Source organism: Pan troglodytes, chromosome 15, assembly GCF_028858775.2.
Source record: "Pan troglodytes isolate AG18354 chromosome 15, NHGRI_mPanTro3-v2.0_pri, whole genome shotgun sequence".
NCBI lineage: Eukaryota > Metazoa > Chordata > Mammalia > Primates > Hominidae > Pan > Pan troglodytes.
In genome coordinates, this window is record NC_072413.2 from 94,667,941 (window position 1) to 94,692,931 (window position 24,991).

Here is a 24,991-nt window from a genome sequence, read left to right on the forward strand (position 1 = left end):
AACCTCTACACCACGGGACAGCGCGGCACCCCACTGGACAATTACACTTCCCAGCCCACCTTGCGGCAGGAGCTCATCATGTGACTGAGTTCTAGCCAATGAGAGGCATGTGGAAGTTGCTGGGCGGAACTTCTGTGGAGTCTTTCTGAAAGCAGGTGGAGAAGAAGTCCTGCTTGTTCTCAGCCTTCCTTTTTTCCTCCAGTCTGGGATGTAGATGAGATGGTTGAAGCTCCAGCAGTCATGGTGGATCATGAGGACACTCTGAGGATGGAAACAATGTGCTTGGAGGTTGAGTAAGAAAGACAGAAGGAGCTTGGATCCCTGCTGACCGTAGAACTCTCCCTCACAGCCTGAAATTACCTCCTTCCAGCCTTTTTTCACGTGAGAGAAATGAACCTCTAACTTGTTTAATCTGGATTATTCTGGGCTTTCTGTTGTGTGCAGTGGAACCCAATCTTCATCGAGTTCCCCTTCCCAAGAGTTCTGTCATTTTTCCTGCATTCTTTTTAGATTTCATAGCATTTACTCTTTCCGATAGATGTGAAAATTCTTTGAAAAGTTAACATCTTGAATAATGAAAGATAGCCTGTGCAACCCACGCAGAAGTAGGAGCTTTAAGCAAAGTTTTGTAAAGAGGACTGCAGAATTTCTCTGTGTGTCTCGCTGGGACCTCAGAATTTTTACCAGAAAAGGCAGGAGGGGACTGCCTGGTTTAAGCATCTCTCCGTAACTGTGGTTTGGAAAAGTTTTTTTAATTTGAGAATTTAAACAGTCAATACAAGGATTATTCCAACCTGGTTGATCCATGCTCTGAAATGAGAACTCCCATAGTTTAGCATCTCTAAGATACTAAAATGCACAATATTTTATAGATCAAGGAAGGAAAAATTCTGCCAGCTATAATTGTAAGATGCATCCTGATTCCAGAAATGTTAAATGTGAAGAGATTGCTTTTTTAGATCAATGAAGTATGGTACATATAGTTAACCAAACAGCTAACTTAAGCATCATTATCCACAAGCAGCCAGAGACATACTACATAGAATTGTGCTGTTAACTTTCTGTTCTGCTCTTGCCAAGAAATAGGTGAGAACTTTCTGTATCCCAAGCAGATTTTGTTCCACAGTAAGTATACCAGGAAGGATACCACTTTCTGGAATTAGACCCTTATTTCTTTTGGAAAACATATTTGTCTCTAGATTGCTCAAAGTTTACTTTCTGTACTAATTCTCTCACTGGCGATGCTGGTGGTTTGCCTGCTCAGTAGAATACCCAGTGATGGTTACGCATTACCCAGATGTAGATTTTCTGTCGCTTGATCTTCTCTTCCTCTTGAGCTCTGTGTTCTCTGTGTGTGTTGGGCAGGTTGCACTTGCATTTTGATGATAAGAGGGACTTTCTTGTCTCTCTCTATCAGATGCCATCGATGGCCTGAGCCCACCGGATCACTTGCAGCTGGGATGGACTGTTTCCAGCCCACTGACAGCTTCCCACCTCACGTACCTGGGGTTCTCTTTTTCTCTGTCTATGCGCTTTTCCCATTATCTCAGAAGTGGCTCAACCAGTGGTGGATGAATGCTCCAGCCTACCCATTCTCTGATGGGCAATTCTGAGGCCTGCCCACGTGGCTTCTCGGAGGGTCCCCAGCAGCATGAAGGTCCAGATTCCCCCAAGAGTAACTCCTTAGCACATGCTCGTTGGGTTTCTTCCTTTCCCTGTCTGATTTTCCCTACTTCTTCGCTTGTACTTCCTAGGATTGTCTCCCAAGTAAGCTACCTGCACCAAAGTCCTTTCACCAGGATCTACTTTGGAGGGAGCTCTTTATCAGAAAAAGCAACTTGCTTATTGGCATCCAGGTTGAAAATGTTTTCTTCCAGTAGGCAGGAACGTTGATACCATATAAAAAAATTTATTGCGGCCGAAGCTTAGGGGTTGTGATCTATTGTGTATGTCACAGTAATGGCTCCAGATGAGTCCACCCCCAGGTCTCTATGCCTGTGTGTAGTCCCCTCCCGCCTTGACTCTGGTCTAGGCTGTATGACTTTCTTTGGCCAATGAAACAACAGCAAATATGATGCAGGTGGAGACCGTAAGTGCTTGCACATTTGACTTTGCCCTCTTGGGGGATTTCTGCCAACATACAAAGAAGTCTGGTCTAGCTGTCTAGCCTAGTGGAGGACAAGACACCATATTGAGAACTGAGGCACCCCAACCAGCAGCCAGCACTGTCAGATGTGAATGGGGTTGCATTCACATGGTGGCTCAAAGGCCCTCCTGCACCAGACTCAAACTCGTAGACATCCAATTGTTTTAAACAGCCCCAATAAGCAAATTTTTAGCCAATTAGAGTGAGCATTATTTGCATATCCTACAAATCAGTGCCCAACATCTGCTAACCATAGATAAGATAAACCTTGTAGATATAAAGATCCCTAATTTGCAGGCTCTCTGACCCAGACTCCCCTCTGGGCTGCTGAATAACACCACGTGCATGGGTAAGACTCCTCTCCAGTCTCCCTCTCCCCCAGGAGTTCTTTTGCCCTCCTTCTTCCCTTTGCTCTCCTTTACCCTTCTGGGTGGTGGCCCCTGGACAGCGTCATACCGTGAGCAAGTTTTCTTGCATGCAAACCTGTCAAAGTGGCACCCAAATAAAGTTCACTGTGTACTACTGCCACCTCATGGTTATATCTTTTTACCTGATCAGCCATGGAATCCCCCAAACCCACTACAGTGGGGGAAGTCAGAAAAGACCGAACCCACTAAGGCTGATGCCCTGGGAGCTGTAGGCTGCTGAGAGGCTGCAAAAGCAGGGCATGTTGATGGAGTAGAGACCCAGAGTAAGGAGGCCAAGAGAAGGGGGCAAGGAAGAAAGAAAAGTCTGCTGGGGCCAGAGAGGGAAAAGCTCCCAGAAATGGCAGAGTGTCAGAAGAAAGGAGAGGACAGCTGGTTTTATTAAGAGTTGCTATAGCTTATGTAAATAATGGTCAAAATTCCTATTTGGATTTCCCCACTTTCAATGGGACATTGTTTTGGGACTGTAACATTTGGGTCCAGGCTTTATATCTGACGCACAATGAATATCCTTCCCATATCTTTTTTTTTTAACCCTCTAGTAAAGCAATAAAAAGTTTCTTAGATTTTTCTATTTCTCCAAGTTCTTGACTGAGACATACTGCATTTGCTTTTAACAAGTGAAAACAATAATACCCTGCAGTCATAACTTAAGCCATCACCATTTTCCTCAGCAAAGTCACACTTTTATGAAAGTTTGCCAGGAAGTTTAAGTGCATGGATTTAGATCAATGAAGACTTTCTTGCATTTTGTTCTTAGCTTGAACTGAGACTGGAAGTCATATTTACATGTATCTTTTACTCCTGGGAGTATAACACTGTGCTGATAATAACTGTAGGAAAGCAAGCAAACTCTACATTCTGGATTAGTCCCTGCTACCCCTATGCTTCAAGTGAGGAGTGGAGGAATCATGAGTAATAAATATGGAGATAAGAGAATGAAACTGGGAAATCAATTTACTGCAAAATATTTGCATCTTTTATTAAAAGAAACTGTGTATGAGACCCATAACAGGGTGTGATGATTTATATTTTGATTTGATGCATCTGCTCCATGCCTCTGGGAGAAGTGACGTTGCCCAGGCATCCATGCGGGACTCTTCTTTCCCATTGATCTCAAAGACTTGTGGTGTATTAGGGTTCAGACGGACTGAATGTTGATTCTGTACCCCTTATTTTACAGAAAAGGAAACGGAGGGCTGGAGAAATGATGCAGGTTGGTGGCAAACCCAAGATTCACCTGGAAAAAATTCCATTCTCCTCAAAATGTAAGAAAATGTGATAAAGGGATAGAGTAAGAAAATGTGATAAAGGGATAAAGTAAGTCATAGAAGTGTGCATATCCACAGCCTTTTACATCTTTGCTAAAAGTTAGGGAGACGAGAATCCTTGTCTCCTATTCTGATAAAAACACACATAAACACAGCCGAATGCACATTTGAATATATTTGACATCTCTTTTGACAGAGATGGGAGAAATCGTTCACTGAATATATACGAGACATTCCCACCCCCACCCTCTCCCTACTCCAAGAACAAGTTATAGCCAACAGATCCTCTTTTGGTGATGTGGTGGGGAATTTGTGGACTTGCTTTTTCCCTCTCCAAACCCTCTCTGTGACATAAAAATTATTTTTAAAAAGTGATGTCCCCATTGGCTACTGCTGATTATTTGACAATATGTGAAGCTTAGGAATTTCTACTCACTCAAAACCAGAAGGCCTGTGATGGTTAGCATCTTCCTTTTAGGTTGTCTGCAGTTGATGTCATTTGCAAGACCATAGTTCCATTTGGCGGCTTCCACTCTGGATTGATCTTCCCAGGAATCCACTCCTCCCTTTCAGCTGCTGCCCTACGGATTCGTGATGCTGCATTGCTTACGGTCCCCCATGCTGCTCAGGAAGCTCCCAATATTCATGGCCAGTACCTTCTCCCATTTCCTATAGAGGCTCTTCCAGACTCTCTCCACCATCCTTACCCTCTTTTCCTCTCAGAGTGTGACTGTGCCTTCTACTGGCTGGGGTAAACAGAAGCTGTTTGGATGTGCATGCAAAGCGTAGCTATTAGACTGCCTGCTTTTAGCATGATGCCTGACATAGAGCAGCTACTGGATTCATGTTTGCCAAATGGTTGAATTAATGAGGCAGCAACCCTGGAGGTGCAGGTCCAGTGGAGCTGGGGTTCAGTCACAATGAACACAGGCATCTATGGATTAGGGGAAATGAAAGAATCCATTTGGATGTACCTTGTCTTAGAGTGGAAAGACTGGGATCTAGAGCGAGGTCTGTTGCCAGCTGTCCACATGACTTGCAGGAAATAATCCATCCTCCATCAGTTCATTCATTCATACATTCACTCGTTATCCCATAAACCATCACTCAGCACTTGTTCCAAGCTGGGCATCATGGTAGACAATGAGAAAGCAGACATAGTGAGATACACTCACTGCCTATAGCATGCTCTGAGTCTTGTAAGAGACGTGAATAACTAAGCTAACATGGTGTGAATAGTCATGAGGCACTGAGTCAGGGGCAGTTCCAAGCAAGGAGATTTTATTCAGCTGGGGCAGGTGGTCAGGGATGAGAAGGGCATTGGAGCTGAGGCTTGACAGATGATTTGGAATGTGGCAAGTGAAGAGAGATGGGAAAACAGGGGCCTCTCCTGGGCAGGAGGAAACTGGGAGGGAAGCAAGTTCTGAAGGTCTGAAGGATTAGGAGCCTTTGTGAATTTCTACCTATGGTGGAAAAGCTGGTGGGAGAATATCCTTTAGCTGGGCCACAGAGTTCCCATGAGGCTGCTGGGGAATCAAGTCCAGGGCTTGCTATCATTTCAGATGGAAAAGATGGCTGGTGAGAGGGGCACTGACAAGATTCCTGGTGTCTATTTGTTATTAGCCTTTTGAACTTGTCTCTGCCTTGGGTTTGCAGGACTCCCGGGCTTGCTTGCATTTGCAAACACGGAGTTTGCCTTTGTGGTGTAGATGAGGAAATTGGGTCCCAGAGAGGACAAGACAGGTCCAAAGTCACATACAGCCAAGTGCTGCCAAAATGTTAGGTGGCATTACTCACAGAGGCATTCAGTGATGAACTGAAAGTAGTGCTAGAAAGAATGGAGGTCAGAGGGAAGAAATCCACAGGACCCCATTCATTAGCAATCTGGTCCACACAGAGCTTTTAAAGGTTGGAGTGAATATTGGATGCCTCCTCTGCTTCTTGGGCCTATTTCTCCTTCTAATTCTAAAGTACCCCAGCTGCCTTCTAGAGTATTACCTCTTCTCCTTTGCATTCTGGAAGGAGCTGTCATTCAAAGGGACCTTTACTTCTCTAGACAAATAATGGGCACATGACCCAAGCTCAACCAATGAGATTCTCTCCTGAAATTTTTGAGCACAGACAGACATGTATTATTAAAAAAGGGGCTGATGCTGGTTCATCCCAACAATGGCCTGTGAGGGACACTATATAGTCCTGGCTATCTACAGAACCAGAGTTGCCCTGGTCCTGTCTGTATGTATCTAGTCTGGCTTTCCCTTCACTTCCGTGAGGACCTCCATATATGTGGTCTTTGGGTGGGCTAATCTCTCTCACTTAGCCTCAGTTTCTTCATTCATATAGTGAGATAATAATACCACCTTGCTGTGCTGTTGTGATGATCAAGTGAGCCAATGGGGTGAATGAATGCATTCTGCAAACTGTAAAGTGCTCTAGGCATGGGAGCGGCTGTTATTATTGTGAATATTATTAAGGGACAGCTAGTGGTCACAGAAAGCACAGCCTGAGAGTGTTTCAGCTGGTCCTAATGAGCGTTCATTGTTGCTTTCTCCAGTGGTTCCTTTTAAAATGCATCATGGAGGGAGCTCAGGGGGAATATACTCTGCTGAATTCATAGTTTTGCATACTGTTCATTAAAATGAGTTTCTAAAAATAGATTCAGGTCAGAGAAGGTGTCCCAGACAGGAACGTTTATCAGAGCTTGACCCAAATCCCTGTTATCTCGTTTTCCAACAGCCCAGCTGCCTGGGGAGACAGACCTGACCCAGCTCAGCCTTTGTGGCCATTTTCTGTCTGTAGAGAGATGTGGAGCCTTTCCCTGCACCTTTGTGACATGAAGTCCCACCTGGCACCAAAGCCTTCTAAAGTGCTGGAGCCGAAGTGGGCTCTAGGATCCTGTCCTTTCCTGCTTTGAAATGGCTTTCTTCTTTGACAGCAGTTGGAGTCATGAGTGCAGATCTGATGGGCTCACCTGTCATGTGCCCCATGACTCCAATTTGTGCCTCTAGTCCGGGCTGATTTTCTGAGTTTCAAACCTGTGCAGGCTGAGCATCTCTCCTGGAAGGTCCATGAACCCACTTGCCTAGGATAAGCTCATTCCATACCACACCCCATTCCCAAACTTGGCCTCCTGCTCCTCCACCCACTGTGAGTTCAAGCCTGAGGGGTAGCTCCCCCACCGCCCCCCTCACACCCAGGCCCTGGAAAGTCCCGCTATATTCATCCTCTAAATACCTGTAGGCTCTGCCTACACTCTCCATCTCTCTCCATCTTCTCTTCTGCAAGCTCAGAGTGAAAAACCAAAAGCCTTTTTTTCCCCCTGAATAGGAAGGAAGGGAAAAGAAGTAATGGTACATGGGAAGGAGAGGGATCTAGAATTTCTAAGGACAGACCCCTAAAAATCTCTTATTTCATACAGAGAAAAACTGCAGTTCTAAACAGGCAATAGACCAGGGCTGCCACTGGCCCATGGAATGTCTTTGTGAGAACAAGGAAAATGCGCCCTTTTCTCTAGGCTGATGTAGCCCTGTTCCAAGGTGCATGGCTTGGCAAGCAAAGTGCAGACTAGATTTCAACCTCCAATCACTGCCTTGCGCAGTAAGCCACCTGCACAACCATATAAGGCAGACTTGAAAATGACGCCTGAAATTCCACAACCAAAAGGCTGATAGGACTTCAGATGCATTTGGGGCTTTTTCCAGTGTACTCCTTGAGCTCATGGGGACCCCTTTCCCTCCAAAGCTGCAGCAGTATTTCAAAGTCACTGAAAATGCAGCCCCTGCCAGTACCCTCTGTCCTAGCATCTCAGTGGATTGGGATCTTTGTGATGAAGAGCAACAGGGATTGCTCAGCAGTCATGACAATCTGGTGCTCTCAGATCAGAGGTGCTTTTTGCCTTGAACCAATGCTGGTGACACCTCGTGGCAAAAAAGGCAGTGCCTCCTTCAGTCCATCACCCATGGAGGCAGAAGCCTGCCCTCTTTATTCTAGAACTGAATTGTAGTCGCCTACATAATTTATAGAGGTGGTAATCACTCATTCGCTCAGAAAGTCATGCCAAATAAATGCCAATCATATCAGGCAAACTCTGAAGTCCTTCCCTGTACATCCCATATATGTTACCTCATAAAATTATCCCAACAGCTCCATGAAGCAGCATTATATCCTCATCCTCCACATTCACTAATAGGTAAACTGAGGCTTAAACATGGTTCATTGCAAATAGGGGCCAGAGCAGCATGGGCATGCACACCTTGAGTCCAAAACCCTTGCTCTTCTATCCTGCATCACTCTCTAGCAACCAGAAGATCTAAGTTCCTGATCCTGTTTGACTTCTAGGTCACTGTGATTTTGGGCAGGTGACTCTATGTCTCTGAACTTCCATTTCTTCATCTAAGAATGTCATCCCAGACTACTTTACAGGTTGTTATGATAAAAATAACAACAAAAATACTCAAAACATTAGGTAAGGCACTTTGAAAGTTGATCAGTGATATACAAATATGAGGCATTGCCAACTGATCCCAGCACAGGTGAGCCCCAGCAGGTCAGAGTAGTGGAGCCCGCTGACTTGCTGGCTGCCAAACAAGTCTTTACATTTGTAGGCTCGAGTGCCCTCCAAACAGCCCAATCAAAGTGGAGGAAGGAAACCCGCAGGGTTATTTCCCATTGTACTTCTTTATATCCGATGATGACCCAGAGGCATCCCAAGTAGTTCTAGGAAATCAAAGAGATTTGGAAATGCATTGAAAGAGATGGTGGAGTCATGCCATTCAATTCATGTTCTCTGTTTTCTAAGTTTTTGGTATTTTGGATATGACTTATAATGAAAGGAATCAATCTGTTATTTATTTATTTTTGAGACAGAGTCTCACACTGTCACCCAGGTTGTAGTGCAGTGGCGCCATCTTGGCTCATGGCAATCTCTGCCTCCCAGGTTCAAGCAATTCTCCTGCCTCAGCCTCCTGAGTAGCTGGGATTACAGGTGTGTGCCACCACACCTGGCTAATTTTTGTATTTTTTAAATTATACTTTAAGTTCTCGGGTACACGTGCAGAACGTGCAGGTTTGTTACATAGGTATGCAAGTGCCATGGTGGTTTGCTGCACCCACCAACCCATCATCTACATTAGGTATTTCTCCTAATGTATCCCTCTCCTAGCCCCACACTCCCCAACAGGCCCCGGTGTGTGATGTTCCCCTTCCTGTGTCCATGTGTTCTCATTGTTCAGCTCCCACTTATGAGTGAGAACATGTGGTGTTTGGTTCTCTGTTCTTGTGTTAGTTTGCTGAGAATGATGGTTTCCAGCTTCATCCATGTCCCTGCAAAGGACATGAACTCATCCTTTTTTATGGCTGCATAGTATTCTATGGTGTATATGTGCCACATTTTCTTTATCCAGTCTATCATTGATGGGCATTTTGGTTGATTCCAAGTCTTAGCTATTGTGAACAGTGCTGCAATAAACATATGTGTGCATGTGTCTTTATAGTAGAATGATTTATAATCCTTTGGGTATAATTTTTGTATTTTTAGTAGAGACAGGGTTTCACCATGTTGGCCAGGCTGGTCTTGAACTCCTGACTTCAGGTGATCTACCTGACTTGGACTCCCAAAGTGCTGGGATTATAGGCGTGAGCCACTGTGCTTGGCCTATTTTTTCAAAAGTGCAGTTCTTTCTGGTTACACATTGGTCAAATGTTAGGTTTCTAGCTGCCTCTCTGCTGCAGCCAGGGCGTTTCAGTGGAATTCAAAATTCTCCCTATTTTCCTTTTCAAATACCCACCATCGAAGGGCAGACACTGGTTTTGTCCTCTCAGACTGTTGTGATGTTGGAGGTGGGCTGTGGCTGGTGAGGCAGGAGGCCAGTTGGAGGTCTCACTCTGGATGTTTGGCCTGGAGCTGTAGTTCTCAACTGGGGGTAGTTGTAGCTTGCAGGGGGACATTTCACAGTGCCATTTGTGTCTAGAGATATTTTTGGTTGTGTGACTGGGAAAATGTTCCTGGGATCTAGTGGGTAGAGGCTGTGGATGCTGCTCCACAACCTGTAATACACAGGACAACCCCTCCCCTTCTCCCCTGCCTGCCCCCCCCCACCAAAAAAAAACATGTATGGCCTCAAATGTCAGTAGTGCAGGGCTGAGCGTTAAGAAACCCTGGTATAGAGGAAATCTCTTGGCCTCTCTGGGCCTCAATTTCCTCCTCTGAAAAATGCAGGTGAGGAGGTCATGCACTAGATGATGCCTAAGGTCCCTTAAAGCTTCAGCCATCTAATTTTATCTCTGGTTCCAGAGTGACTCAGAGGTTCTGCATCACTGGCTTCCTCTCCCTGTGACACCAAGACCCCATTATAGCATCTCCAATGCCAGGGCACCGCGTGACATGGCACTCAGCTGGGAGACACCAGCGGGAGGCCCTTTGCAGAGACAGTCGCTAGAAAATGCCAGCCTGGAAGGCAGACACTCTCAGCCCCCAAATCCTTTCTTTATTTGCTTGTTTTCCTGTCTCCTCCTTCAGTAAGGCACTGTGGGTTCTGCGTTGGCAGAGCTTTGGCTAATTGGACCTTCTCGTCATCCTATCACATGAATACAGAGCCCAGCAACTGGCCCAGCCTTTCCAGCATGTTCTAGCTTTGGCTGATTTTTTTTTGAGATGGGTCCCAGCAGCTGATATTTGATATCAGAGCCTCTCTCTCTCTTTGACTTTTCATTCTACCCACTCAAGAACTTCCTCAGGCTCCACTTGGGCTATGCCCCCTCCCATCCCTCATGCTCCAAGGTCCCTTTGTTCTTCTTCATCTGCATTTGAGTTGGCTCTCTAGTGGGCCTTGAGTCCTGACTCCACTGCATCCTATTTGTGTGATGTGATAGCTATGGAGCGGCGGCCCAGGTCTCCCTCCAGAGACCCTGCTGAAAGAGAGTCATAGGTAGAGAGCCTTCAGCTGCTACGTCTTCCAGTCCTAGGTAGCACTTACCTGAGATCATGGCCTTCCATGGTCATGGTGGGGTGATGGAACTGGACCATTTCTGCCTGACCAGGACTCCCCTTACAGGCAGTTTTTGCTCTGGGGTTACCCATCAGAGTGACCAATGCTTGCTCAGAGCTCCCTGTGGTTGGAGTCTCTTCCTACCCAATCCCCCTTCCTTCCCTCTGTCCTTTCCCAGGTATCGGACCTGGTGGAGTCATGCTGTTCAATTCATTTTCTCTATTTTCTAAGTTTTTGGCGCCCTGGATATGATTTATAATGAAAGGAATCAATCTATTATTTGTTTATTTATTCATTTTTTATTTTTAGACAAAGTCTCACTCTGTTGCCCAGGCTGGAGTGCAGTGCACCACTGTCTAAAGGCTCTCCCCTCCCACTCCTCCTTTGTCTCCCCTTCATCCCTCTTGCCATCTGCTTCTTGAAGGATCTGAACAGATGCATCTGAGCATGTCAGTGAACATCCCTGAGTCTCAGTTTCCTTGTCTGTGTAACAGAGAATCAGATTTGCTGCATTTCACAAGGTGATTTTCAGGATTAAATGACAAAAAAGATGTATAACTTTGTAAACAACGCAGTCAGGCAAATGTGATGCATTATTTTCTCCTCAAAGATTGCAGGTCTTAGGTCCCATTCCTTGGAGACCCCTGTAAACCAACAGCAGAAAAATGAAATTGCCTTTGATGTTTTAGTTGCAACTATTCTGTGTCAGGTGGGACTGCATCATGTTAAGTATCCCAAACTCCCACCTGCTAAATGCCAATAGCTTTTGCCATCCCCATTATTGCAACCATGAAAAATGACCTCCTACCATTTCTAAATGCCAGCTGTTGGGGCTGCCTGGTTCCTGGTTGAGAACCACTGTGCTGAACTCTGTCCAGCTGATATGTTAGTAGGTTAGTAGATCCTCATCCTCCCTAAGTATACACTTCAACTTGGGCCTTGGGGGCCTCAAGTCAGAGGAATTAGTGCTGTGGACCTTCTAAACACTGGGCCAAGGCAAGGATGAGTGGTTTCTGGGGAGGAATTAATCACACCCCAATCGGGTGTTGGCACAATGACTACCAAGGGCAACACCTGGTATGGCACTGAACACTCTATTGACAAAATGTAACAGAAAGCCCAATCACTAGAATTTCAAATATCCTGGAATGGGCAGCCAGAGGCTGGGTTTGGAAAGCTCCATTATGCAGAGATAGGATTTTTAGGGGACACCAACCACAGCCAAGAGGAATGGCTGGCAGCCAGTCATTATCAGGCAAGAGATCAGAGGTGTATCAGGTGACCTATTAGAGCCCAGTTGGATTGTCCCAGTTCATCTACAGAGAGAATCTGATTCTTGAGGGGCTGACCTTGGATCCCCCTGGTGAGCAGCTACCCATGGGTTACAAGGTTCTCCTCTGAGGGTCTCACCCACCAAAGGGCCAGCAGAGAGCTCAGAAGGGAGGCTAGGAGGCTAGGAAGGGAGGCTCCAGGTGTCTTTTTACAGCCTTTGATAATGTAAGATTTGCTTTGTGGCTGCTTCTTCTATTTTCACTGACATCCTCTCTTATTTATTTTTTGAATGTAGTTAACATTTGAATATAGTTTTGTTACATGCCTTATTCCTTTATGGAATAAGAAGGTGGGAGAAACAAATTTGTGAAATAATAAATACACCTTTTGATGCTACTCAAATCACTCTCATATCAGGCTGACTACTGTATCAGCCAGAAAGTCTGCCCTGACCATGGTCAGCAGCTACAGCTGGTGGGAAACTCCATCTTCCAGAATCTTCTTCACCGCCCACTTGGAAATGTTTCCTGCTGTTTATCTTCTCCAGGCATCTTGTTGCCTTTGCTTTTGATTCATGGCATCTGGGGAAATTCTTGCTCTCCAAGAGGCCATGCAACTCTAGATGAATCACTTAGCCTCCTACAGTTCCTTAGCTTTAAAGTTGTGATAACAACAATACCTTCTCTGCCTGACTCAGAGGGTCATTGGAGAATGGTTGAGAAACTGTAACAGAGGTGAGATCTTGTTTGCAAAAATGGCCACAATTGTTCTTCAGCCTGTATCCTTGCAATCCGATTTTGTAGCTCCTCTCAGTGGGTGACATTTGTTTCTTGACCCCATGAATCTGGTTTTGTGACTTGCTTTCATCAGTAGAATGAAGCAGAAGTGATAGCATGCCAGTTCTGAACCTCCACCCAAAAGACCCTGCATGCTACTGCTTGCTCTCTTGGACCCCTGCCTGCGTTGTGTGAACGTGCTCAGCCTGGCCTGCTGGAGGATGAGAGCATATAAAGCAGAGATGAACTAGAGGCTGCTTAGACCAACACAGACCACCCAAACCTGAGCCAATCTGGAAGCTGACTACAATAGAATGAATGAACCCAGTCAAGACCAGAAGACCCAACAAGCAAAGCCCAGTCCAAATAGCCCACACTTGGAGTCATAAGCAAAATATATGGTCACTTTTTGAAGCCATGCAATTTTGGGATAGTTTGTTATGCAGCAAAAGCTGACTGATGCACTTGGTGTACGGTAGAGGAAAGCTCAGTGGCATTAAGGCCAGGTATTGTGAAGCCAGGATGGGGAGATCTGGGCAGCTCTTGAGGAAGTGCAGGGCAGTGAGATTCCAGAGCAGCTGCCACCCCTCTGCACCCTCAGGTCAGGCAAGGAAGTGCTGAGCAGTTGGGTATCAGATGTCAGGGACCCAAATTGCATGCAAGCAGAAAAAAAAAAATCTAAGGTTGTTATTTATAGCAAAAATTTAAACAGGGAAGCTCTGTCAGTTTTCTGAATTACTGACAGTTGCAGAAATGTTAATACAAAGCTTTATAAGACTGGCCAGATGTTCGATATTAAACAAGCATCTGTTTTGTCTAAAAGACTTTTTATGCCCCCGGCACACTGTCTCTTTCTCTCTCTCCCCTTCTCATCCCCCTTTATGTGTCCTGATCCCAGGCTGGATCAGGGCAATGGCTGAGGGTAATTGCCTCAGCTATAGTTTTATTTAGTTTCTGAATGCTGGTGTCCATGGTGTCAAAAATACACCCCAAAAAATAACCCTGGGAAAGGTTAATAATGGCCTTTCTGGTGTCATATTCTGCACTTTATATGTTGTGGTAATTATTATCATTAGGGCTGTAAGAATGTCTAGTTATCTTTCTTAATCACATACTCTAAAGAAGTACTTCTGAACACATATCTATTATTTAATCAAAATCTCACAGTTATTGGCATTTGTGCTCCACCAGGGCTGTGTTTATTTTCTGTTTGCGAGGGGGAGCTTTGCCTCCCAGAAAAGAGGGGGTCCCGAGTCCATACCCACTTTCATCGCTGTCATAGCATGTGACACTTGGTGCTATTAATATCGGAGACACCAAACACATGTTATTACTCCCCACTCCCCCTTTTGACTGCATTCTAGGAAAAGCACTTTTATTAACAAATAAAGGGGCAAACACATGGCACAGATGAGTCTTGCTGCCTGGAAGAGGAGATTTAGTGGGGCTGAGACCTTTGGGGATATGCTGTTTCCAGGGAGGGAGAGCAAAGCAGGTCAGTGGGGGCATTATGGACTCCCTGTGGTGGCCACCTTGAGGCGTACTTACCCACTGCTCAGGAGGGAACTGCTCATCGGAGGAAGGAGACTAACCCCTAAAGGGGGACCACTATGCTCTGCTTGTTTTGAGGGTGCTTCAAACCTCTCTTCTTCTTCGTAATCCTCACAATGACCCTGATATGGTTTGAATTTGCACCCCTGCCCAAATCTTATGTCAAATTGTAATCCCCAGTGTTGGAGGAGGGACGTGGTGGGAGGGGATTGGATCATGGGGGCAGATTTCCTCCATGCTGTTCTCATGATAGTGAGTGAGTTCTCATGAGATCTGGTTGTTTTACAGTGTGTGGCACCTTCCCTCTCTCTTCTTTCTGCTCCAGGCATGTAAGACGTGCCTCCTTCCTCTTTGCCTTCCACCATGATTGTAAGTTTCCTGAGGCCTCCCCAGCCATGCTTCCTGTACAGCTTCCAGAACCATGAGCCAATTAAACTTGCTTTCTTTATAAATTACCCAGTCTCAGGTAGTTCTTTATAGCAATGTGAGAATGGACTTACATAGACCCTATGCAGAATGTATCAGTGTCACATTTTACAGAGAGAGAAGTCAAGGCTCCGAGAGACTTACTTGCTCAGGGTCACATAGCTTGTGAGCTGGAACTTGAGGCTACCGCTTGCTTGATTCTAATGTGTATGGTTTTATCATAAAGCCATGCATGCTTCCCAGCCAGCACTGGCCAAGACAGTGGCCACTCACCTTGTGTAGCTACTGAGCACTTGAAACGTGGCTAGTCCAAACTAAGATGTGCTTTAGATAAAAAAACACTCACTGGAGTTCCAAGACAAAGTACCAGGAAAAAAAAAAGACTATTCATTAGTAACCTTTAATATTGATTACGTGTTAAAGAACATTTTGTATAATACATATTGGGTTAAACAAACTATATGATTAGAACGAATTTCACCATTTTCAAAACTTTTAAAAATGTCGCTACTAGAAAATTTAAAATTACATCTGTGGCTTGCATTTGTGGCTCACATTGTATTTGGACAGCACTGTCCCCAACTGTGAGTCTCTGCGTGCTTCTTCAACAACAGTTTGTCCTATTGCTTAAGAGCAGTGCTTTCCAATTGGGGGTGGTTTTGTCCCCCAGGAGACATTTGGCAATGTTTGGAGGTGTTTTTGACTGCTGCAGCTTGCGATGGGGAGGGTGCTACTGTCATCTAGTGGGTGGAGGCTGAAGATGCTGCCAAACATCCTACCGCACACAGGACAGTCTCACAACAGAGCCTTGTCCAGCCCCACATGTCACTCGTGCTGAGGGTGAGACGCCCCAGCGTAGAGACGTACCTTGTATACTTTGTTCTCCTGCTGGGGTCCCCAGGGATGTCAGCAGTGATTTAAGAGAAAGAGGAACACTGCTGTGACGGTGTCTGTATTGGTAGTTTCTTCCTCCATTTCCCTCTAGAACACCCTCCTTCCTGATTTTTTCACAGAATTAAAAACCAACATCTGACCATAATTGTCACATATCCCTGCCACGTGACCTATATTTTTTGGAAACATATGCAAGGGTGGCTATATGTCTTCAATGGCATTTTTAAGTAGCAAACTTCTTCTTTCCAGAAGAACACACAGCTCAAGTGAGGGCAGGAAATGCTATTGGAGTTGGGAAGATCTGGCTGGAGGAGGGGAAAGGGGGCTTCCTAGAGAAGAGTGAAGGAGGGCTGACCCTGTGTTGGAAGCAGGCCCTCAGACAGACTTGGGGTGGAGGTCTTTGGGGCTGACATGAGCTCCAGCTGGGAGAAAAGGCCCAGGGAGAAGGAGCTGAGCCCTGGCTTGGGACACCTACAGCAGTGAAAATGATCCAGGCATGTAGCAGGTAAGGAAGGTCATTTTGCATTAGGGGTTGACTCTCCCTGGACCCTGGCAAGAGTGGTGGATTCTCTGGGCAACTGAGGTGGTACAGTGCTCCTGGAGGAGTTAGATATGGCTGAGGCAAACCCACAGGGGCCTGACAAGTGGAGGCCTGGGGGGGAAGTATGGAGAGCTGAGGTGCACCCTTCCCACTTTGAGCAGAGGGGAAGTACTCAGAGGGAAATGCAGTGCTGCCAGAAACTGGAGCCTTCAGGAGCAAGCAAAATAACTAATTGGCTCCAGTTTAGGGTCTGCTGTGGTCTGATGTTTGTCCTGTGTTGAAACTCAACACCCAAGGAGATAGTATTAGGAGGTGGGGCCTTTGGGAGGTGATTAGGTCATGAGGGTGGAGCCCTCATGAATGGGATCAGTGCCCTTATAAAAGAGTCCCCAGAGTGCTACCTCACCGTTTCCACCAGTGCTTGCTTTCTTTTTTTTTTAATTTTTTTATTTTTGAGATGGAGTCTTGCTCTGTTGCCCAAGCTGGAGTGCAGTGGTGCAATCTCAACTGACTACAACCTCTGTTTCCTGAGTTCAAGCGATTCTCCTGCCTCAGCCTCCCACGTAGCTGGGACTACAGGTGCATGCCACCATGCCCAGCTAATTTTTTTGTATTTTTCATAGAGATGGGGTTTCACCATGTTGGCAAGGCTGGTCTTGAACTCCTGGCCTCAAATGATTGGCCCACCTCAGCCTCCCCAAATGCTGGAATTACAGGTGTGAGCCACTGTGGCTGGCCTTCCACCAGTGCTTTCTATGAACCAGAAAGTAGGCCCTCACCAGACGCTGAATCTGCTAGCACCTTGATTTTGGACTTCCCTGCTTCCAGAACTGAGTGCAATAAATTGTGAAAAATAAGAAGCTGTTGTTTAAAAGTGACCCAGTTTATCGTGTGTTATAGCAGCCCAAACAGAATAAAACAGGACCTAAATATGTCCCCAGAGGGTGTGGCCTGGAAAATACATTTGTTACAGTTGTGTAACGGGCACAAAACTCAGACCATTAGCTTACGTGTGTAAGAAATTTTACTCATTTTCTCATTACTAGCTGTGGCATAAATGGCCAACTATTCACCAGGGATTCATGAATCCCTTCAGGAATGTCTGGGAATGGCTGTCCAGCCAGGGGAGCCCCTGGCCCCCAGCATCTAGGTGGGGTCACCGACTACTTCTCAGCAATGTCATTGCTAGGTTGTGGGTAAGAAACAGATGTGTCTTCTCTACCCAATCTTTTCTCCCTCATTCTTCTCCCTGTCTCTTGAACAACTTCCAGGTGGCTATCAAGGCCTAAGATGATCTTGGAAGCTGCAGGCTGAAGATGGCAGGGCCTGAGTCCCTGAGCTACTGTGTGGAGTAGAGCCCCACCTCCTGCTGACCAGGAATATAGGCACTGGCGGTTACGTAAGTAAGGAATCAACTTCTGATATGTACAGTCGCTGAGATTTGGGGGTTTATGTGTTACGGCTGCTGATGTTACCTTAATTTCTATTTTGAACCCTGTAGTGGGCTGAATTATGTTCCTGCCAAGAACTATGTCTAAGTCCTCATCCCCAGTACGTGAGAATGTGACTTTATTTTAAAATAACATTATTGCAGATGTATTGAAATTATGGATCTAGACTTGAAATCATCTTGGATTTAGGGTGGGCCTTGAATCCAATGATGAGTGTTCTTAGACAGAAAAGGAGGAGATGCGGAGAGAAACAGAGAAGAGATGATGTGAAGCCTGAGGCAGAGATTGGGGCAATGCATCTGCAAGTCAAGGTTTGCCCCCAGCAGCCAGGAGTGAGGCATGGAGCATATTTACCCTCAGAACCTCCAAGAGGAACCAATTTTTCCAACACCTTGATTTTAATCTCCTGGTCTCTGGAGCTCTAAGAAAATAAATTTCCATTGTTTTAAGCCACCCAGTTTGTGGTCATTAGTTAGGGCAGTCTTTGGAAACTAATCCAAATCCCATTCCACTAACTGATGTTCACCCAGTTGTGATTCTATGCGACCTCACTGTAGCTCTTTCCCGCCTTTCTCCAGGGTTCTAACTATGTCCCAGAGCCTTGCATAATGCATGGAATGAGGCCAGGGAGCAGAGCGTCTATTGCTCAGTCATTAGCCATCCATTATGCCACTGGCTGAGATGTGCATCATCTTCTCTGGTCCCCAAGCTTTGACCTGCTGATGTGCAGCTGAGCCATCGCTCATCCTGACCTTAACGCCTTTCCACATCAGACTGTATGGAAGTCACTTCCGCAGGCCCTCTCAGGGGGAGGGGCAGAGGCCAACTCTTGTCCTGGCCACTCTGAGGCTTCTAGAACATAGAAGAGACTGTCTCAGGTCCTCTCTGCCTAATACCCTGTGTAGCCATTTATACCTTAATGTTCTTTCTCCAGACTTGGTGCAGCTTGCCTCTCCCCCATCATCATCCAGAAAAAGAGGGACAGACCCTATTGCTCCCAAGTCCTGCCCCATTACTTCTGAGTTTCTTCTCAATCTCCACTGTGCCTCCTGTGAGGCTCAGCCAGATTTTAGAGGCAGGGCTGCTAGGGTTCATGTTCCCTTCTTGGGCACCTACCACCATCAACCCTCTTAATTCCCTCCTGCCCTACTCTCTCCCCAGCAAAGGAAGTTTTAATCTCTAGTGTGGTGTGGTAGGTGGAATTCTAAGATGGTACACACACCCGGCATCTCGTTTCCTTGAGAGTGGGTGGACCTGTGAATAAGCCATTTACATACCTTTTATAGATGTCACTGCCATGATTAAGTTACTCATAGGTTAGTTAGTTGGTTAGGCTAGTAACCTGCCATGATTAGGTTACTTATATGTAAAGATGAAGGGATGTTGCAGATGTAGTTAAGGTCTCTAATCAGCTGGCTGTAAATGGTTCAAAAGGAAGACTCTCCTGGTGGGCCTGACCTAATTAGGCAATCCCTTTAAAAGAGACACAGTGGGAGTTTGTGTACTGTGAGTCCCCGGAGGCCTCTCCAAGAAGCACAGGCTTTTGTTGCTTGAGTTAGGGACGTCTGAGAAATGGTAGGTGGGTTGCAGGTATTTCGAGAGGCATTCACGAAGCACCTATTATGTAACAGGCTGTGTGTTTAGACCACAGGGCTACAGAGATGGGTGTGAGTTCACAGCCAGCAGGAGAGGAGAGTCACATAATAATAATGATCACCTTGATTGAACACATCTTACTTTATGCCAGGCTCGACTGTAAGTGCCATATATTAGCTCACTTAATTCTTCCCATGACCTTGCTGTGAAGGTGATATTATTATTGACATTTCATTTTCACAGATGCAAAAAACAGAAAGGTTGAGTAACTTGCCCAAAGTTATACAGTCAGATGGTAATAGATCCAGGATCGAGGCCAACCGGCTCCAAAATCCACACTCATTACTACCATGCAAGACTGCCTCTTGGGATAGAGAATAAAAAGCATACAACTCTCCCTCCCCAAAAACAAAATAATCTGGATCCTCTTTCTTATTCTCTGGTAGGGTTGACTACACCCTTCACTTGTGTACCCATAGAATTTTGTTAAGATAAACTTAGAAATGTATATGTGTTCACAGTTTGTGGAGAAGAAGCGGGTGTATTGGTTTTGTAGCAATAATGATGTGCAGCAAATCCAAATCTCCAGGGTTTTCTAAATAAGCATTTCCTTCTCTCTGTGGGTCTTATGGCCTTCAGTTCAGATCCACTCTTGTCCCAGGATTGGGGCTGAGAATGCAATGACCACCTTGGACATGCCTTTTCCTTGCAAATGGCAGCAGCACAAGAGCACCAGGTCACGCTGTGCTCCTTAACGCCCCACCAAGAACTGTCATATCATCCTTCCACCCACGTTTCATTGGCTACAGCAAAGTCACCTGGTCAAGTCCACAGCCAATGGGGTGGGAAGTTGACTCCACTCCTAAGGAAGCCACAGTGAAGGCAGGGAAGGAAGGAAGACTGGTAAGAAAATGACAGGTGGCTTCCAGGCACTGATAGGAAGGGGTTTGAACCCAGAAGACAGGGAGAGATGAAGCTCATCCAGAAGGATGGGACCTCCCCCTGAGAGCTCGAGGAAAGTGGGCGAGGTCTGTGGCTGACACCCCTGAGCCTGTAGGTGTGGGGGCAAGAGGTGGCAGATGTTCAATCTCAGGCCTCTGTTTTCCCTGCAGAGTAGTGGGTGAGTCATTCCCAGAGGGTGAGCAGAGGAGGCCACGCCTCCAAAGAGTGTAGAGAGGGTTCCAAGTGCAGCTGACTCTGGGAATGTGTAAGGAGAGGAGCAGGGCCACGGCAGAGATTGCTGGGCAGTTTCAGGGCCCTACTGAAGCTGTAGAAGCTCCTGGCCTCAGGATGGAGGTTTTCTGGCCCCCACCTCCCGGAGGCTCCTTCCTTTTGCAAAACTATGACCTCTCTTCTACCCACCACATTGACGCTGTCTCTCAGTCTGGGAATGAATAGGATGAGAGCGGTGGCAAACCATTTACAAAGGGAAGTTATGCATCTGGCCAACGGTGAAGGATTTCTTGAAGTCATTGCAAGTGATATTAGAGAACTGGTTGAACTACTGCAAAAGCCATTGGCAAAAGGAAGACCCACCTTAGAAGAGTTAGTGCTTAAAGTATAATAAAAATTAAAAAAAAAAGAAAAACAGAAATGTAAAAAAAAAGAAGAGTTAGTGCTTAATTACCATCATGAGTGATGATCTGATTGATGTTTTGAATGATTTCATATCAATGGATAGAGAAAAGCCTCTGAGACAATGGATTAAATCCTTGATTTTTTTAAAAATAGATTTTATTACTATACCGGGAGGCCAAACATGGAATGAAGGATGTGATAACCTGTTGTCTTGCAATTTTGTTGGAAAAATCATGCCCCCTCACCAATTGACCACTGATTCATTCTAAGAATTAATGCACAGCTGCTGTTATAATTTAAATTTTATTAACTTTATTAAAAACAAGCTTGATTTTAAGATTTTTAGCTTAACTTTTTAAAACAAAGTGCATCTGTCACATTTTTAACCAATCGCATGTGGATTTATTCTTAGTAGAGATCTCCCATGCCCAGCCTTGAAGGATTCATTTCTTCCTCATGCTGCCTGGGAACTGCACGGCCCTGTGGCTCTTTATCCTTTTTGAAAACTTGGCCCTTTGGTGATGGTCCTATTACAACAGAGTCAGCCCTCCTCTGGGCCAAGGCCATGGGAAGGGTATGTCCGGGGCCCATTGATGGGAAGTGTTCTGTCCTGGATGGAGTTCAACCCTTTGTTGTGTGATATTACGATGACATGACATGTTCTGTGTCGTACCAAAAATAACTGCCTTGGAAATGAAGGCTTAGGACGTTACTGTTGAATTGCATCACACCCAATATGAAATGGGCTATAATTACAGTCTGGGGAAGTCAAAATACAACCCAGCATGGGGGAATTGTTAAAGTGATTGAAACATGGAAATGAATCTGAACAGAAAGGTCTAAATCTTACCTGGGTTAGCATTATTCTTATAATAAATAATCACAATAATCCCATACATTTTATAGCTTACAAAATTCTTCTTATAGATTGCTTCATTTGACTAGGTTAGGGAGAATAAATCTTAAGGTGTAATTTCTCTTGGAAATATCAATCTCTAGTCTATACTACACCTGGCTGCCTTTTTAATGGTCCCAAAACACAGCTTCCCCATTCATTCTCCAGCTCAAAAACTTTTAAAAACTTTCTGCATCTAGAGAATAAGCTCCAAATTCCTTATCCTGGCATTCAAGACCCTCCAGTACCCTGACCCAACCTCTCCTTGCACTGTTTCTCTCGATCCTCCTTGTCAGGCATCTCACCTTCACAACTAACTGAAGCACCTGCTTCCTAGGTGCACAACCCGGTTCCTGCACTGGCACCCTTGTCCACAGAGCCACTTCCTTGTGAATGCTCTTCCCTCACCTCTTCATAGGCATGTGGCTGAGCCAACCCATCTTGCAAGACCCAGCCTCCAGACACTTCCTGAGTTCCCCTGTGGACCTGGACTTTCTGCCTTTGTGCTCTCTTAGCACTTTCTCTGATTGTCCCTGAAGACAGCCTGACCTGTAAAAGTCTAATAGCACCCCCAACTTATTTCTTGCAACTGTAAGCTCCTTGTGGGCAGGACCCAAATTTGATCCTGCTTTGTATCTCCTTCCTCTGCAATTGGGGCCCTCTGCACCCTGCCAAGTGACCAGCCCAAGAATCCACAAAACCTTTTCTGTAAATGTTTCTGATAGTAAATATTTTCAGCTTTGTAGGCTATAAGGACTCTTGCAACTACTCAGTTCTGCCATTTTAGAGTAAAAGCGGCCATAGCCAAAATGTAAACAATGGGCACAGCTATGTTCCAATAAAACTTTATCTACAAAAACATCAAGCTATCAAGCTGGATTTGGCCATGGGCTGTCGTTTGCTGACCTCTGGTTCAGCCAGTGTTTAGCAAAGGTGTTATGTAAATGTTTGTTGATTGTTGGGATGGACGGGCGGGGGTATGGATGAATGGATGACAGAAAGAACAACTTGTGAGTATTTGGAAACTGGGTTAACCCAAGTACATAAAGTTGGAGCCCTGCTACTAACCACATGGCCACTTGCACAAGAGGGAAAAAAGAGTTGCCTGTGTTCAGGGAGCATTGCCTCGCTAAGAGGAGGATGGTCTCTGAGGAAAGCTGGAGGGGCCCCTAGGTGTGGTGGCATGGGAGGAGGGTTGGAGGGTGCAGTGAGGCCAGCCTTGTGGATCAGTGATGTGAGCAGTAGCTAGCAGAGAGCAGAAGCTTGCCATAGTCCTGCCCAGGATGCTGCGCCACTTAGCTCACTCTTCTGTCACCCCATTGAGTAAGGAGGCTGGCGTCCTGGGGTTGACGCCTCCATGGAGTTGATATGGTTTGGGCAGTGTGGACCTTCTCAACTAGTATTGTTTCTTGTCTGCCTTTAGTTGGCCCAAAGCCAAGACAGTGGCCTCCATCATCCAGAGAACCGGGCAGGTAGGTCCTGAGTAGCCTCTCCAGTGTGGCCAACATTGTCCTGTGCCATAAAACCTGGAGCCTGGCACCTGTACCCCTGAGGAGGACACCTGACATCCATGTAACCCTTTATTGTCCACACAGGGCTCTCTGTGTCTCACCCCACTTGATCCCTCCTCCAACTTTTCAAGGTAAGCAGCAGTTATTATTACTGTTCCCATTTGCCCTGGAAAGAAACAGGCTTGGAGAGTGTATGCAGATTTTGCTCAGGACCACAAAAGGTGGCTCTGTCTTCTCTCCAAGCAGAGAAGAAGGTGGCTCTCAGGCAGCCCATCTCCAGCCTGGGGCTCCCTGACACCAGCTTTGCTGCCCCGAGGTGGGGCCCGTCCCTTGCAGACACTGCCGTGTTGTATTTGGTTTGAGTCCGTCTGTCACCACGGCACACAGGTATGTTCACCAGCTTTCCACAGGATTTGCAGAAACCCTCGCCTTTAGGAAAACTGTTTGCCAAGGGAGCCCCTTTCAAAGGGCTGTGACAGGCACAGTTGAGGATTTAAACTGGGACCCACATCGGAAGGAAGGGCTATGAACTGCTGGGGCTGATACAAGGACAGGTGCAACATGGAACTGATGACCCACCAGACATTTAACCATCCACATATTTCCAAGCTGAAAGTGGAGAATTTTTCCAGCTTTCCCAGGTAATTAATGATCTGGTGATCATCTGAATTTCCCTCTCCTCCTTCTGTATAACGATGCAGGCAAAAGGAAAACAATAACCACATTTCTTAAAAAGAAATAATATTATAGTGATAGAGTGGTGGTATAATCTCTCATCCATGGTTCTTTGGATAAAAATGCTTCCTTGGACAGAAATATAATTCTCTGTAATAACACCCATGATTTTTTTCCATACACCTGGAGAGCTAGGGGAGAACTTTAAGAAGTTGATGTGGAACACAAAGTTTGATTTTTGTATTCTGTCAGATGGGCAAGTTCAGGACCAAACCATTTAAGAACATTGGGGAAATAACTTGAAATATAATGATCCATTCAATACTTTTATCTTTCTTTTTTAAGAGGTGAGATCTTGCTATGTTGCCCAGTTTGGAGTGCAGTGATTATTCACAGGCGAGATCATAGCTCACTGAGGCCTCGAACTCCTAGGCTCAAGCGATCCTCCTGCCTCAGCCTCCTGAGTAGCTGGGACTAGAGGTGCATGCCACCACACCTGGCTCTATACTTTTACAAATAAAACAGGCCAGGAGTGGTGGCTCATGCCTGTAATCCAAACACTTTGGGAAGCCAAGGTGGGAGGATTGTTTGAGCCCTGGAGTTTGAAACCAGCCTGGGCAACACACTGAGACTCCATCTCTATAAAAAATACAAAAATTAACCAGGCATGGTGGCACACACCTATAGTTCCAGCTACTCGGGAGGCTGAGGCAGGAGGATCATCAGAGCCTGGGGAGGTTGAAGCTGCAGTGAGCCGTGATTGCACCACTGCACTCTAGCCTGGGTGACAGAGTGAGACCCTGTCTCAAAAAACAAAAAATAAATAAAATAAAGGATCTTGAGATCCTCTTCATCTTTCTAATTTTTTCCTTTTAATGGACAAGAGAAAAAAAAGTGATCAAATTATGACATGAAACAAAAAGGGGAACCCAAATGTGGGGTAATACACCATTTCCTTCCATGATTCTAAGAGGGACAATAAAAACATCCACTTGGG

General features: G+C 45.7%; 1 long non-coding RNA gene across 1 annotated transcript; it reads left to right on the top strand.

The window, feature by feature from the left end:
• The first annotated feature begins 75 nt into the window (after positions 1 to 75).
• On the top strand, positions 76 to 20,898 carry LOC129137006 (uncharacterized). The gene is made up of 3 exons (XR_008539091.2): positions 76 to 381; positions 3,755 to 3,839; positions 17,560 to 20,898. It is a non-coding gene; the product is annotated as an uncharacterized LOC129137006 (long non-coding RNA).
• Positions 20,899 to 24,991: the final 4,093 nt, after the last annotated feature.